This window comes from Tasmannia lanceolata, unplaced genomic scaffold (genome assembly GCF_043159265.1).
Source record: "Tasmannia lanceolata isolate RefF3 unplaced genomic scaffold, GAP_Taslan_0.1 ptg000020l, whole genome shotgun sequence".
NCBI lineage: Eukaryota > Viridiplantae > Streptophyta > Magnoliopsida > Canellales > Winteraceae > Tasmannia > Tasmannia lanceolata.
Genome location: NW_027518697.1, coordinates 9,387,452 through 9,402,935, shown reverse-complemented (window position 1 = coordinate 9,402,935; position 15,484 = coordinate 9,387,452). Strand labels below are relative to the sequence as shown.

The following is a 15,484-nucleotide window of genomic DNA, read 5'->3' as shown; positions in this document are numbered from 1 at the left end:
GAACTTGCGTGGAGACTGACTTTTCATTCCATACGCACCAAACTTTTGTTTTTTCATACTTGTCCCTGCCTAGCAAGCCAAACCACATATACCCATCTTCTTCCTTCCATGGTTGTTTGAAGATGAAGGTATAATACTTAGCTGCTTGTGTTATGTTCGTGCTGCTTCTCGGAGAACCGCTTGTAATGGCGGTCACATGCAATCCCTTAGAACTGAGCTCATGCGCGGGGCCATCTTCACCTCGGCTCCACCCAGTAGAGAGTGTTGTAACGAGTTTCAGCAACAAAGGCCTTGCCTCTTTACGTACGTGAAGGACCGAAGCCTTGAGAGGTACATCAACTCCCCTAGCGCGAGGAAAGTAGGAATTACATGTAACACTCCATATCCCAACTGTTTTTTTCTTTTTAGAGTAAACATATCCCAACTGTCGAATCGAATTCCAAGTGACCCTTTTCTTTCCATGGTTTCCAATTTCGGTTTCGGAATGTGTCTCGACTCAGTCCTCACAGAGTTTCGGCTGAAATTTTGAAATCCTACTAAAATCCGATGAAATCAATTAAAATAATATTTTATCTCATACAAAATTTCCGCCGTAAATATTAAATAATGAAAAAAATCAAGATTTTTGCGTGACATTACTTAAATTTCGGACGAAATTTAAAATTTCAAATTTTCAGCACCGAAATCTTGAAACATTTTGAGTATACCCTATTAGATGGGAAATGATACTTTCCCCACCAAAATGGATAAAATCCCCCCTTAACGGTTTCTGTGAGAACGGTTAACTGCTTGAGGATAAATTCAACCCCTTTAACATTTTCTTTGCCTTTAAAACTTAACGAATAACGTTAAGGATCATTTCCCTTTCAGATTTCGGTTGAAATTTAAAACCATGTTTCTTTCTACCATATATCTATCTAGTATTGTGTGCTTTTGAAGCAGGTGAGGATCTTGTTTAGTATTAATGTATATATTTTTGGCTTATTTAGGAAATTTGGTGTGTTGGGGTATTAAAATGGTGTTTGATTATTCATTAATATTGTGATTTTATCTGCCATTATGAGACTGCCGTGGGAAGTGTTGGGCGTAAAATCCGGTCCGCCACAGCATAACAACGCGGGGCTAGAAGCCCCCAGACACTTGAACCAGTCGGGCCACCTCATGGCCCGATGGAGCGCCACTAGACACTCCGCTTTGTGGAGTCCGGAACCAAAAGAGCTTGGCCGAGAGGGGCCCTCGAGGCTGAGGTCCAACACCGAGTACTACCACGCGGCCTCGCTACCACCTTGGCCGAGAGGAGAGCCCTCAGTCGTTGGCCAACCACTTGCAACCGACTACAATGTGAATGCGTGAGAGAGGCAACCAAACCATTCTAGATTCCGTGTTGGGTATATAATATAACCTTATTATGTTCTAACATAAGCCCAATAAGATAATGGACCGGTGTAGTGGGCCTACTTGGGCTAGAGCCCATTAACCTATTAAAAACCTAGTGTGTGTGTGTGTGTGTGTGTGTGTGTGTGTGTATATATAGGGGCTGGAGGCAACAAACTTGGTATTCCAAACTAGAAACCTTGGGTGTAATGCTTCAAGCAACCGCTTGCTTGACCTAATTTCTCTAACCCGGTTAAAGATTAGTTCTTTAGTGGGTTAAGGATTAGTTCCTTATGTGTGTTCTGTGATAATCAAGCTACAACAATGGTTGTGAAGAACTCACTCTTTAATGGTAAGATGAGACATCTTAGGCTGAAACATGCCATATGCTGAATTATCTCAAGCACACGGGATTATCACTTTGATTGATACGAAATTGAAGAATAATAGGCCGAAGCTCTCACAAAAGGTACTGACCAAAGATCGAATATTCAAAATTGTGAGGGAGATGGGGTTAAAGAGCGTGTAGACATGTCTTGACCTACATCCAATGTATTTTGAATTTTTCGAATCTCCCTCTCTTGGCCAAGATAGGCACTTGATATGTTTCGATGATGTTTACAGTTGTTGTATGTCATTCCACATTTGATGACATGTCCTTTTTGAAAAATGTTGTACATTTTAAACTTGATGATATATCTTAACTCAAATATGGATAAGATGATTGTAACATTCCAAAAAGAAACATGAAATGGTTATTTGCAAAAGAAACTATTTGGTCTTGTTCTTTATTGAAACTTGAAAATTAGTAATGGTTCTTTGCAAAAGAAGCTATTTAGGTCTTGTTCTTTATTGAAACTTGACAATGATGCTTATGGTGAGAGTGATACTGATACTTTTTCAGCCATTTTAGAATTGTACTAAGTTCTTCTTCAGGTAGAACTAGATACTTTCGTGAATTATGAAATTGTACTAAGTTCTTCTTTAAGTAGAACTAGATACTTTCATGTTTATAATATTGGTTGGATTCATTTTTATGAAATCCATATTTGATAATTCACATGGATTGGCGAAAAAGGAGGAGCTTGTCTTGATTTGGACTTTGATGAGGATGACTTACTTGATGAGTAAATCTTCTAAAGTCATAAAGACTATGTTTTCATTTTAGTATGTATCGAGTTCACTTTTTTGTTGAACTTTATTTTGGATCTCGATGAGAATCATACCCCATGAATGAATTTATCTAAGATCGGTGGGGTTCACTTATATGTGAAACTACCATTCGTTTGAGTTTAGATTATTTTTAAAACTCTTGGTTAGTCTTAAAAGTATTCTTGTTTTCAGTTGGATTACAGTTCTTTATTGATATGGTGATATGGATGATTCAATAATTTTGTTTGGACATCACATTAACTATCTATTGGATTGTGCTATATGTAGAACATATGAGGATATTGTTGGGTATATAATATAACCCTATTATGTTCTAATATAAGCCCAATAAGATAATGGACCAGTGTAGTGGGCCTACTTGGGCTACAGCCCATTAACCTATTAAAACCCTAGTGTGTGTGTGTGTGTATGTGTGTGTATATATATATATATATATATATGAATTAGGTCAAGCAAGAGGTTGCTTGAAGCATTACACCCAAGGTATCTAGTTTGGAATACTAAGTTTGTTGATATATATAGGGGCTGGAGGTAACAAACTTGGTATTCCAAACTAGATACCTTGGGTGTAATGCTTCAAGCAACCTCTTGCTTGACCTAATTCCTCTAACATTCCGACCATGCGTCGGGCATGCAATCAACTAAAGATCATTACTTGGCAGCTGCTAGCCAGCATCTAAACACATAAGAGCTAGCTCGACGAGTGTATTGCACGGATCTGCACGGATCATTACAAGGCTTCATGCACCCGCCCCAACCCCTCGGGAAGGTGACTTCTCCAGCTTAGCATCCATTCCCGTCCGAGACGAGACTGACGACCACCCCTTTATCCCCAAGATTATAGGGACCCCAATCTCCAGAGACTTCGGGATGATGCCGCTTGAGCCTTATGACAGCTCCAATGACCCGAGGGAGCACCTGAACACTTTCAAAACCATGCATGATGTCAATCGACGGGGCAGAGGACGTCATTATGTGCCGAACCTTTCCCGCCACCCTGAAAAGGACAGAATAATCATAGTTCACATCGCTCCAACCTAGCTCTATCAAATCCTTCAAATAGCTAGGCAAGCTATTCATCGATCACTTCATGGCCAGCAAAGAACATCAGGGGACTTTGTCCCCCTTGATGGCCCCAAGCGCCAGAAAGAGAATCCTTGAAGAGTTATGTTGCCTAATACAATGCCAGAACCCTCGAGATCAAGTATCTAACCCATCCAATGGCCCTACTCGCCTTCAAGGAGGGATTGGGGCCATCATCACATCTTCGTACACGCGCCAAAAAGTACATTGACTATGAAGAATGCCCGCTCACGTAGGAAGAAACAGATGAAAACCCCCGCCTGACAACCTAGGAGAGGAGGAAAACTTGATATAGACGGAATAGCCACGCAAAGAGAAGGTGAATCCATCGGCCGACCAAAAAGTTACATCCCAATGGGCACCTCTCAATAAAGAATTCTCTCGAAAATGGACGAAGAGAACCAAGTGTGATGACCAGCCAGATTCCGTTCCGGAGGGTAGAGGGTCGACAAAAGCTAGTACTTCCAGCTCCATCACAGCTTTAAGCACGACACAGAAGAGTGCTCTCAACTAAAAGATCAGATCGAGGAAGTCATCGAATGAGGGTATCTCTAGAAATACATAACAACACATTCCCATGTCCGATCATGACATTAGCCCTCCTGTGAAGTACAGTTCGACCCCACATCTGACCCCGCACTCAACTATGAAGTGCGCTCCTCGTGCGTAATAGCCTCCCTGAATACTCCTACCCACCTCACGCGTAATAGCCTGTCTGAGTTCTTCTACAAGTACCTCACACGTAACAGCCTGTTTGAGTTCTTCTACACGCACCTCATGTGTAACGGCCTCCTTGAGTGCTCCTATGTGCCTCACGCATAAAAACCCAAGTGAGTGCTTCTACACGCACCTCATGTATAACAGCCTCCCCGAGTGCTCACACATAACAACTCGACTCAGTGCTTCTACACGCACATCATGCGTAATAGTTTCCCCAAGTTTTCCTATGTGTCTCAAGCGTAACTGCCCGGCTGAGTGCTTCTACATGCACCTCGTGCGTAATAGCCTTCCCGAGTGCTCCTATGCGCCTCACCCATAATAGCTCGGCTGAGCGGTTCTATACGCGCTTCATGCTTAACAACCTACAAAATGGGGTTAACTTAGAAATGACAAAGAGATTTCTAGGACAAGAGTTTATGGACTTGTATCACTTAGCCTCTCAGGCTTCTCGATATGAACATTTGATCAAAGAAGAGGATCAACAAAAAATTTCCTCTAATTGAAATCAAGACTCCCACAGGGACAATCATGCAATATGTTGCAATTGAAAGCCTTCGCCATGCCACTCGTGCAAATCCTCCAGTCATTCACCAGCTTCCTGTCCGAAATTGGAAATAAAGAAAGATCATCCCACCAAAAGGGTATGGAGATCAATCCAGAGGAAAGAAATCCACAGCTTTGATGTGTCAGAATCAGCCGAGCAATCAAAATCAGAAAAGAAGATAACTAATCCATAACCGAATGTCCAATCCGTTCAATCAGAAACGGATGCAAAGCTCCCGGATATCCAAACCCGCAACTCATACTCTGTTCTAGGCATGCTAGATACCCTGGAGGAAGGGACATCCCACAGTGAAGAAGAAAACCGGAATATGAAATAGGCATGCTAGATACCCTAGAGGAAGGGACATCCCATAGTGTAGAAGAAAACCGGAATATGAAATGACCTTTCTTCCGATTGGAATCCAATCCAACTAAAGAAGACTCATTGCAAAAAGTCCAAAGGAAAAAGGAAAATTTACTTCCACCTCCTTCCAATCTTTGCCAACAAGTGGGCCATTTTCCATCCAAATGAGATTAACGAGTCAACCTCCAGTGGTTTAGGAGTTGAGGAAAAGCTAGATAATAAGGAAGTATAACCAGAAGATGATAGATCTCCCGGATTACATTAAACAAGGCTTCACCTGAGTAAGGGGTCCTGCTCTAGGGTTCAAGTGTCAAACTCGTGTATTTCCTTTTCTGTTGCTTGTTTTGAGTTTGTCTTCAAGGGTACCATGACCCTTGTTGTTCTGCCCTTTTCCTTAGACATTGTTCTATGGATTGGGCAGTGGTATTGCTCCTGCTATTGTATTATCTTCCTTTATTTAATATTCTAGTAGGGGTCTATCTAACTCTAGCTTACCGGTCAAAAAAATTCCTCTAATGGAACTTATTATAGAGATCCCAAATAAGAGATTACAGTGATTAAAAGAGACTGTTTAGTGAGGGTGAATAAGAGATTATTCCACATCGATGTGAGTTTGAGTACCCTCGGAATTGCTCAATGCACGTGGTTTACATGTGATTGCGTGCATCCATAGGGATTAGTCCCACCCTAAAATTGCGTGGGGATACCCTATGTCATCAAAAGAAAAAAAATAGTGATGGCAAATCTCTTAATCAGACCAAAATTAGCATGTCTGGACTTATGGGTAATAAACCTTCTGGAAATGTTTCTGATTCGGTCAAAAAATCATTATTAAGTTGGGAAACAGTATTAACTTGATATTGCCAAGGGCGAACAAATTTTTGATCATTTACTCAAGTATAAAGTACTGGAGTTGCTAAGAGAGCATGTCATTCCCTCGATCGGTTGAAAAACTTTAAAAATAAAAGGCATTGTAGATGGCACAATTTTTTGAGTCATAATTCTAATAATTGTGTTCTTCGTAATGTCGTACAGAAATATATTACTGAAGGGAGATTGAAGTTCTCTAAGAAGGAAAAGGGGGTGTGGTTGGTTGATAAAAATCCTTTTCCATCTGTCATAGGAGTTAATAGCAGTTACTGTACTTCTTTAACTCCCACGAATACCAAGTTAGAGGATGAACCCAATTCGTCCAACAATGGGGTCAACACGGAAATGTAAAAGGAGACCAAGTTTTGGTCCTATGCCCATTAAATTATTTTCATCCATCGAATGTAGACATGACTATTCTTGGTTATGACCTAGGACAAGATAGAAAAATATCCTGCCTTGAGTGAAAAAAATAACTAGATGGATGAAAAAAATACAAAGCTGAATATGATGGGATTCTGTGTACTAGATGTAAACAAGAGGTGCAAGATGAGGTTTATGATTCCCATCCTGATCATATTATATTATATGAAGAAGTTCATGCTTCTAATCCCTATATGATCACGCATCTTAATCCTTTTACCATGAACCTTTGATTGGGCCCAACAATTGAACTGTTTAATAGATCTTTGAACAAGGTAGGCCACTATATTTTTCTTTTCCTTCCAACTTAAGAGATCAAAAATCAAGGGGCCCTTGTAATGCTCACGGTCGGGCATCATATAAAAACTCTCCAACTTAATATAGAAAATAGCAGTTGACTTTTCATTCATTAGGCATCTAACATTTATATTTTCTTATTAGTATCTGCCTATAAATTGGGTAGCAAACAAAAGCACAGATACCCATCATCTTCCTCCATCTCCTTCCCTTGTTGTTTGAAGATGAAAGTTTCTTACTTTGTTGCTTTTGTTATGTTTGTGCTTCTTCACGGCGAAGCGCCTGTTTCCATGGCGGTCACTTGTGACCCCATAGAACTGACCTCATGTGCCGGGGCCACCTTGCTCGGGGGACAACCTAGTAGAGAGTGTTGCAACAAGTACCAGCAACAAAGGCCTTGCTTCTGCACGTACCTCCAGGACCCAAGCCTTGAGAAGTATATCAACTCCCCCCTTTCGAGGAGGGCAACAAATATATGTAACACTCCATTACCTCCCTCCTGTTAAATCGATTTCCAAGGGTCCCTTTTCCTACTACAATATATGTAACTAGTATTGTGTCCTTTTGAAGTAGCAGTGCTATTGCGTCCTGTAAATGGTTGCTGGTTTAGTATTACTGTATGTTCTTTCGGCTTGTTAACAAATAAGGTGTGTTGAGGTATTAAATGGGAGATTTTATATGATATAAGCCCATAGAATCCAATATTTTTCAAAAAGTACTGTACGACTTACACTATAGGATGACCCAAACCGTCCATTTGACGGGCCACAATGTAAATATGTTGTGCGCCCAAAATCGTTTCCGTAGGATGATCCTAGCCCTCTGATCTATAGAGGAACGGATCTATAGAGGAACGGCATATTATGAAGAACTCTATATATAGATGGAGGGCTAGGATCGTCCTATGAAAATGATTTATGAGGCACAACAAAAAAATACTGAATGGACGGTTTGGATCATCCTATGGTGTAAGCCGGACAGTACTCTATGAAAAAAATATTGGGCTATACAGGCTTACACCATATAAAAACTCTTAAAATGGTGTTTGATTATTAATAAATATTGCAATTTTATCCGCCGCTATGAAACTGCCATGGGAAGATTAGAAGAACTATAAGCATTCAATCTTGCATTCCATGATAGGAACTCATCCAGAGGAAGCCTAAGTTCAATTCTGAAATGCAGTCTACGTTTCACTGGATTTTGAGAAAAGATTGTGAGCCCAAAATTGACTATTGGACTCAAAATTACGAATTAAACGTAATTTTGAGTCCAGCAATCAGTTTTGGACTCGCAATCTCTTCTCAAAATCCAAAACAAACAAGGTGTTGTAAAATTCCAATGGGGAAATATTAATTAACGTCTTGTGTTGTGCCCATTAGTTCTCTCTCACAAGCCTGAAATGCCCTAATGGTGTTGCTCAGCCCATGACCTGCCCATGCCCAATAGGTCTAAATGGTTTTCAGAAAGCCCTTTCCAAGTTTCTTATTGTTGACTTTCCTTTGTACCGACAACAAATCTATCTAATCTAATCTAATCTAATCTAACTACTATCTAGTCTAATCTAATCTAATCTAATCTAATCTATATAAAGGCAAAATGATGGGTTAAGTTCTTCTACCCTTGGCCGTTATTTCCGCTTGTCTCCCCCCTTTTGATCCACACGTCAGCATTACTCTTTTACCATTAACCCCTTTGCTAATATCTAACATCTATCTTTATGAGAAATTATTTGAGGGTAAAATCGTAATCTACATACGAAAAGTACCGACATGGGTACCTGTCTATGACAATTATGGCAAAAAACTACCAAGAAGAGGTAAAGACATATGATAATGATGAAAGAGTAACTTTAATATTACTCATGCAGGACACTTGCAAAATATTGATGGATTCCGGGCACCTGAAGAGGAACAACAATTATGGAAAGTTGAAACCCCTATCGATTGGAGGGCTAGGATCAGCTTATATCGATTGGAAGGCTAGGATCAACCAATGGAAATGGTTTTACAGGCACAACCGATTGATGTTGTGTTCCATCACATGGACGGTTTCTATAGATCGGAGGGTTCGGATCAACATATGAAAATTATCTTTGGGGCACAACCTATGTAGGAAGTGGCCCATCCAAAAGAAGTTTCTTTTCTTTTTGTCTAGGATTTACACATCAGCATTACTCTTTTACCATTAACCCCTTTTCTGATATCTAACATCTATCTCTATGAGAAATTATTTTAGGGTAAAATCGCAATCTACATATGAAAAGTACTGACACAGGGTAGGGGCTATACTGTAGACACCCCATTTTGACCGAACCCTAATAAGCGTCGGTAGGATAAAAACCCTATCAAACTAGTGTTTTAGTGTCCCAAATTTGTTCCCAAGCTAGGTTAGGGTCCCACTAGAATCCCCATAAAATTTCATCAAAATCCGTCGTGGTCTGCCTAGCAAACGGACGGCATTTGTAGAGTAGTGTAGTGTAGGAATAAGGGTGGCGATTCAGCCAGAAACGGGGGTGCGCAGGAACCTAGAAAACCAGTTCAAATTTTCCGTGGTGGGCTGTCCAGGAAGATATAGGGGTATACGGATTAATGTGTAACGTAATTAGGGGTGTATTATCCTGAACCAGGGCAATTTCGTAATTTGCGAAGATGCTTTTCTTCCCCTCCAAGTCACCATTAAGCTCTAAGCTAGGTTAGTGAGATGGTTAGGACTATGATTAGTTAGAGGGAATCTTAGTTGGTTATGTTTCTTTTGATCTTGGCCCTTGAACGAAAAAGGTAATTTGGAGGGTTGAGATCAAAGAGAGAAAAGATATTTTTGCAAAGATTTTTCCCCCCTATTTTCTACTTAGGCCCCCCTGCTAATATAATAGTTGTTATAAATGGACTAGGGAGGTGCTGTCCCTGGAAGGTGAAGGGTCAATTTATTTTGCTTGGGTTTGTCTTACCCGAGCCCCCCCCCCCCCCCCCCCCCCCATAGAACAAAAGATGGGTCGCAAATGCACTACATGGGGTTGTCTAGGTAAGGAGGGGGGGTGTGAATCCATCTTTTCCCTCTTTATATAAAAGGGAAAACCCCTATTCTCGTGGGAGGGGAGGAGGTAGCAGGCGAAAGAAAAAAAAAGAAAAAAAGAAAAAGAAAAGAGCAGAGAGGGAGAGAAAACACACACAGAGGGAGAGAAAACACAGAGAGAGAGAGAGAGAGAGAGAGGCTCGGCCATTTTCCCCTTCTCCCTTCTCCGGCGAACCCCATCCCCCACCACCTCCTTCTTCTTCTTCTTCATTTGCTTTTTCCATCCCCAAAACCCATTTTGCCCAACCCCCTTTTTACCACCATCAACCGACCAACCCCACACCCACCACCATCTTCTCCGGTGAAAAATCCCCAAATCCGACCGGATCTACCATCTTCAACCCCACCCAGATTTAACCCCATTCTCCTCCCCATAGCAGCAACCTCATTTTCACATCAAAACCCTTTCTTCTCCACCAACCCATCTCCCCGAAATCCGGTACCCCCCATTAAATCCGATCAAAACCCATCTCATTTCTTCAACCTCTCCCAACTCCGGCAAGCCACCTCCACCATTAACCCATTCCCTAAACCATCTGCAACCTACCTCCACCTTGAAACCCATTTTCTGAAAAAGCAGAGAGGGAGGGAGAGAAAAACAGAGAGGGAGAGGAGAGGAGCCACCACCATTATCTTTTTCTTCTTCTTCTTCCATCAACAACGGCCGAGCCACCTCCTTCACCGGCACCACCATCTTCTCAGGCCGGATTGCCGGAATCCGGCTAAGGTACCTCACAGCCACCCCATGCTCGCCATTTTCTCCTTCTTCTACCACCATCTCACACCCATCATTGTAGACACCCCATTTTGTTTTGTTTTAATCAACAAATAAATTAGTGTGTTAAATCCATGTGAGAACCCCCTCTATCATTGATTTATATGTTTTAGGTCATTAATATCTTGATCTGACTTTACGGATCATCAATCGGGACAAAATAAGCTAGGGTCACTTCATAGCCCGGACCCTGATTCCATTCCGAGACCCGATTTCCGTAAATCGTTAGATCAATGGCAGATCTTGACCTGGGTCTAACCATCCAAAACCACCTAACCTCTCCTCTCATCCTAACCATCCAAACCTCACCTAACCTCACCTAACCTCTCCTCTCATCCTAACCATCCAAACCTCACCTAACCTCACCTAACCTCACCTAACCACCTAACCTCACCTAACCTTACCTAACCTCACCTAACCTCACCTAACCTCCTATCCCATTCTCCTATAAATACCCTCTCATCCCACCATCCAAGAAAAAGAAGAAAAAGAACCCCTCTCTTAGAAAATTCATCCCTCTCCCTCATCTCTTCAAGGGTTCGGCCATCCTTGCCGGATCGGGTGATTTTATACGTTGGGTGATATATATCAAAAGCAGTCATTATCAAGCAAGGAATCATCTTCAAGGAATTACCATCAAAGAAAAATCAAACACAAAGTGGGTTTCCAAAGAGGTAGGCATTTATTTCAATTCTATGTAGGGTCTGTTTTCATGCATATCTTTTACTTTAAAAGAAAAACCATGTTAGGAAGCATGTAGGGTCTGTTTTCCCCCTGGTTAGCCTCTGGTTAGACCCTGGTTGCACCCAGGTTCGCTGCTGGTTGCACCCAGGTTCGATGCTGGTTGCACCCTGGTTCCCTACTGATTCGCACCCTGGTTCCCTGCTGGTTGCACCCTGGTTCCCTACTGGTTCGCACCCTGGTTCCCTACTGGTTCGCACCCTGCTTCCCTGCTGGTTGCACCCTGGTTCCCTACTGGTTCGCACCCTGGTTCGATATTGGTTCGCACCCTGGTTCCCTGCTGGTTCGCACTCTGGTTAGACCCTGGTTGCACCCAGGTTCGCTGCTGGTTGCACCCAGGTTCCCTGCTGGTTGCACCCTGGTTCCCCTGCTGGTTCGCACCCTGGTTCCCTGCTGGTTCGCACCCTGGTTCCTTGCTGGTTCGCACCCTGGTGCACCCTGGTCCGCACCCTGGTTTGTACCCTGCTTCCTCCTAGTTAGACCATGGCAAGTCTCGGGTTTGCTCCTAACTTAGACCCGACTCACTTGACCCTAACCATTAACCCAATCCAACCAAGTCATATCCCAACACAATCCGAGTCGCATGTCTGAATCCATTTGGCCGAATCTCATAAGCCCGCCCACTTTGAATTCCGAAAATTCAAACCCTTGATGATTCCAATATGCTCAATTCTTTGATGCAAATTCCCAATTCCAAAATCCCATTGCTATATCAATGTTTTTGAATCTCAAGTCCAATGCTCAAATACAAACCCGATTCCTGATCCAAATACCAAACCTGTTTTCCAAAATCCAAGCAACCTCCCCAGTGGAACTACGTGTGGCTTGATCCCCATCACGGGGTACGTAGGCAATTTGGCACTCCCAAGTTCAGTCGCACCTTTCTCTATCTTTCCCATTCCCTCACACTATTCATCATCTCGATTCATCTCGTGTCTCTCGGAACCATTGGATTATGGTTTCCGTCGTAAGGACCCTTAGAGCCCAATTTAGGAACACCGGTGTCGTGTCGTGTCCTAAGTTTTAGAGAGTCCTAGAGTTAGGAGTCCAGCCTCATCACGGACGTTTGCTATGTATAGCAACCGTGCCATAGGTCTAGTTACACTAGTCACCCAATCTTTCCCTAGGACAAGCCTAGTAAACTAGGATGTAGGCAAACCTGCATTAGTCTAAGGGACCATTTGCATTTAGATGAGAATCATATAGCATCTTAGATGAAATCCTAAGATAATAAAATCCTCAACTTGAATTAAATAACTTCTCCTAAAACTGTTGAAACAGTCAATCCCGTCTAGGTCGGTGTCCTAGTTGAGTTAGGCATAAGTAGCTTAGCTTAGGTGCACCGAACTACGTCGACTCTGATCCCAGTAAGGCTTGGGTACGTAGGCAGCTTGGATGTCTGATGGCATACCACCCGCGAGTCGGCACCACAAACAAATTGTGGTGTTTTGTATATTAATTTTCTTGTAAATGCTTAATCAAATCATTTAGGGCTTTCCATGAAATTAGAATTCTAGGAGAACTTTCACTTAGATTGAATCCAGACAAATTAATAAATCAAGATACACATCTAGGATTCACATTGAAATTAGATCATAGGATGCATATCACTTAGTTCGCACATTAACATAGAGTTGAATGAGCCATTTAAAATAAATTTAAAAGAGTTAGCTTTTGGAATCGAAGACCGATTATCGGGCAAGAATGGTGCATGTGGCGGATAACTCCCCATACCTTCCATTCTCGTAACCAGGTAGCGAGTCTAGATTTCTGGTTAATTTCGGGTCCTAGATCCCACATCTAGGTGGCGACTCTGTCATTCTCTTTCGTGTGGAGTTCGGATTGCCTTAGTGATCCCAAGTTCACATGAAAGATGAATTCAAATCAATATTAAAATGCACACGCCAATCACGTGGATACGAGATACCAAGAGAAGAGAGCGCGGCGGCTCGCCCCACGCCCCTCTCGCGGGATCAGGGTACCACAGTCTGGCGACTCTGCTGGGGACCACCTAACTTCATTAAAATTTCAAAAGATAATTCATTTGAATTTAATTTAACTGGCTCATAAAAACTCTATACTTGTTAGATTAGTTTGTCTTGTTTTATTTTCTCATCACATTTTACTCGAACTTAACCTAACAAAACCTGAGGGCATCATAGATTGCGCAAACATATTGCACACACTTACATCACTTGCATCTAAACTCTTGCATCTCACGTGCACACACGTCCTATTTTAGGAACCCGGAGTGTTATCTAGCATGGTTGACTGGGATTTCATCACCTGGTGCCTCTGTGCTAGAGAAGCATTCCACCCTTAGCCTAGTACCTTTATGGTACGTAAACGGATCTCTTGTTCACGTACTGATACGCCGGACACTGGTACAGTATATCGAACAGGGATTCGCGCTAAGGGAACTCTTGGCCTTACCCCTAGATTAACCCACACATGCATGTAGTATACGAACACATGTGCATCATGTGTGTGAGCCTAGTTTAGGATATCCTACCCATTGGTGTCTAGATTAGGCCGTGGTCCATCTTCCAATGGTCACGATCGGTCCTTAGATACACGAACAAAGTCATGAGTCGAGATTCTCTCTCCACTCCGATAGATTAGGATTAGGGTTGATGCCTTCAGGTAACACTGATAAAATGTGAAAAAAAAAAAAAAAAAAAAATTTCCCTTTGGGTTAGGATATAAATCCCATAATTTTCAAAGATCTCATAGGATTAGTCATTCATGATCTATCCGTTGAAAGCAATCTTATGCTATCTCATCTAATCTTTTGATCGTGCGTCTTTCGTTCTTCTGTCATACGATTCGATCGTATCTTCATGCCATCCCCTAACTGGCAGATGCAGAATCTCACAATCTTTCGATTATGCGTTCTCATGATCTGATCATGCCTGGTCCAGATAATCCAATCTTGCTTGTACCCCTGGTCTGTTCCTCCTCTAGGGGCTACCTTTTTCAAGATTATTTTGCTAAGTCCTTCAGAGTTCACTCTCAGAATCATTGAGCTAGGGGCATTTCCCTATGCGAATCAGTCATCATTGTCCAAAATTGAAAGTATCAGCCATGATGATGTTCAGAACGAACCAGCCTTCGCCGAGCCTTCAACGCCAAACAGTTGCAGCAGTTAAAGTTTTAGTCACTTACTATTTTATGTTGAGTCAGTCATCATGGTCAGTATAATTGTTGAGTCCGGTCTTACAATTCAAGGTCAATGCCTAGTCCAGGCAAGTTATCTTTTGATTTTTCTATTTTAGGGTCGTGAATCCTGAGCATGTTCAGAATAGGTTGTCAGATGTAAGAACTTTCTCTTTAAATGAAATTGGAAGTCCCAATAATTCACTTGTGTCCGTTTCTTAAGTGTGCTTCTGATCTTAAAATAAGACTCCCTCCTCAAATGAGGACAAAATTGACGAAACTCCACTTGAGTCACAACGATTACTTGAACAAGAGGAGGAGCGCCAATCTCAGCCTTTCAAAGATGAAATTGAAGTGGTAAACACTGGCACTGAAACCTTGATCCAGTAAATGCCGATTGAAAATACATTACCCTCTAAAGAGTGTGAAGAGTTGGTAAACCCATTTTGAGGATAAAAAGATGGTCCGGTAAGCGTTACCATTAATGCCAAGAGAAAGACCCAGATAGAAGGTTCAAGAAAGAATGAAGTGAATATCATATGCTATGCAAGGGGCATGGAGTGGAAACAACTTTCATATTTCCAATCAATAACCTTGGTTCTCAAACTCATAGCATGAAGCCAACAAATTCAAGATAAGAAGTTCAAGAGCAAGCATTGAAAAGTGATTATCGGATATCAAGAGTTACAAATCCATAGATGGAGGATGTCAAAGAACAAGTTTCGCTCTATGAAAGTCGAAATCGCGTATTAGAATCTTGAAAGAAGAAGATCAATTATCTCTTACCTGGAAATGCCGTCAAACTCCGAAAAAAAAAAGAAAAAAAAATAATAAAAAATAAATAATCAGTACCAGAGGGACTCTAGTAAGCTAGATCGACTCCCAATCTG

General features: G+C 41.8%; 1 long non-coding RNA gene across 1 annotated transcript; it reads left to right on the top strand.

Moving 5' to 3' along the window:
• The first annotated feature begins 10,894 nt into the window (after positions 1–10,894).
• On the top strand, positions 10,895–14,794 carry LOC143855235 (uncharacterized). Its single transcript, XR_013237746.1, has 2 exons — positions 10,895–11,371; positions 14,455–14,794. It is a non-coding gene; the product is annotated as an uncharacterized LOC143855235 (long non-coding RNA).
• The last annotated feature ends 690 nt before the right edge of the window (positions 14,795–15,484 follow it).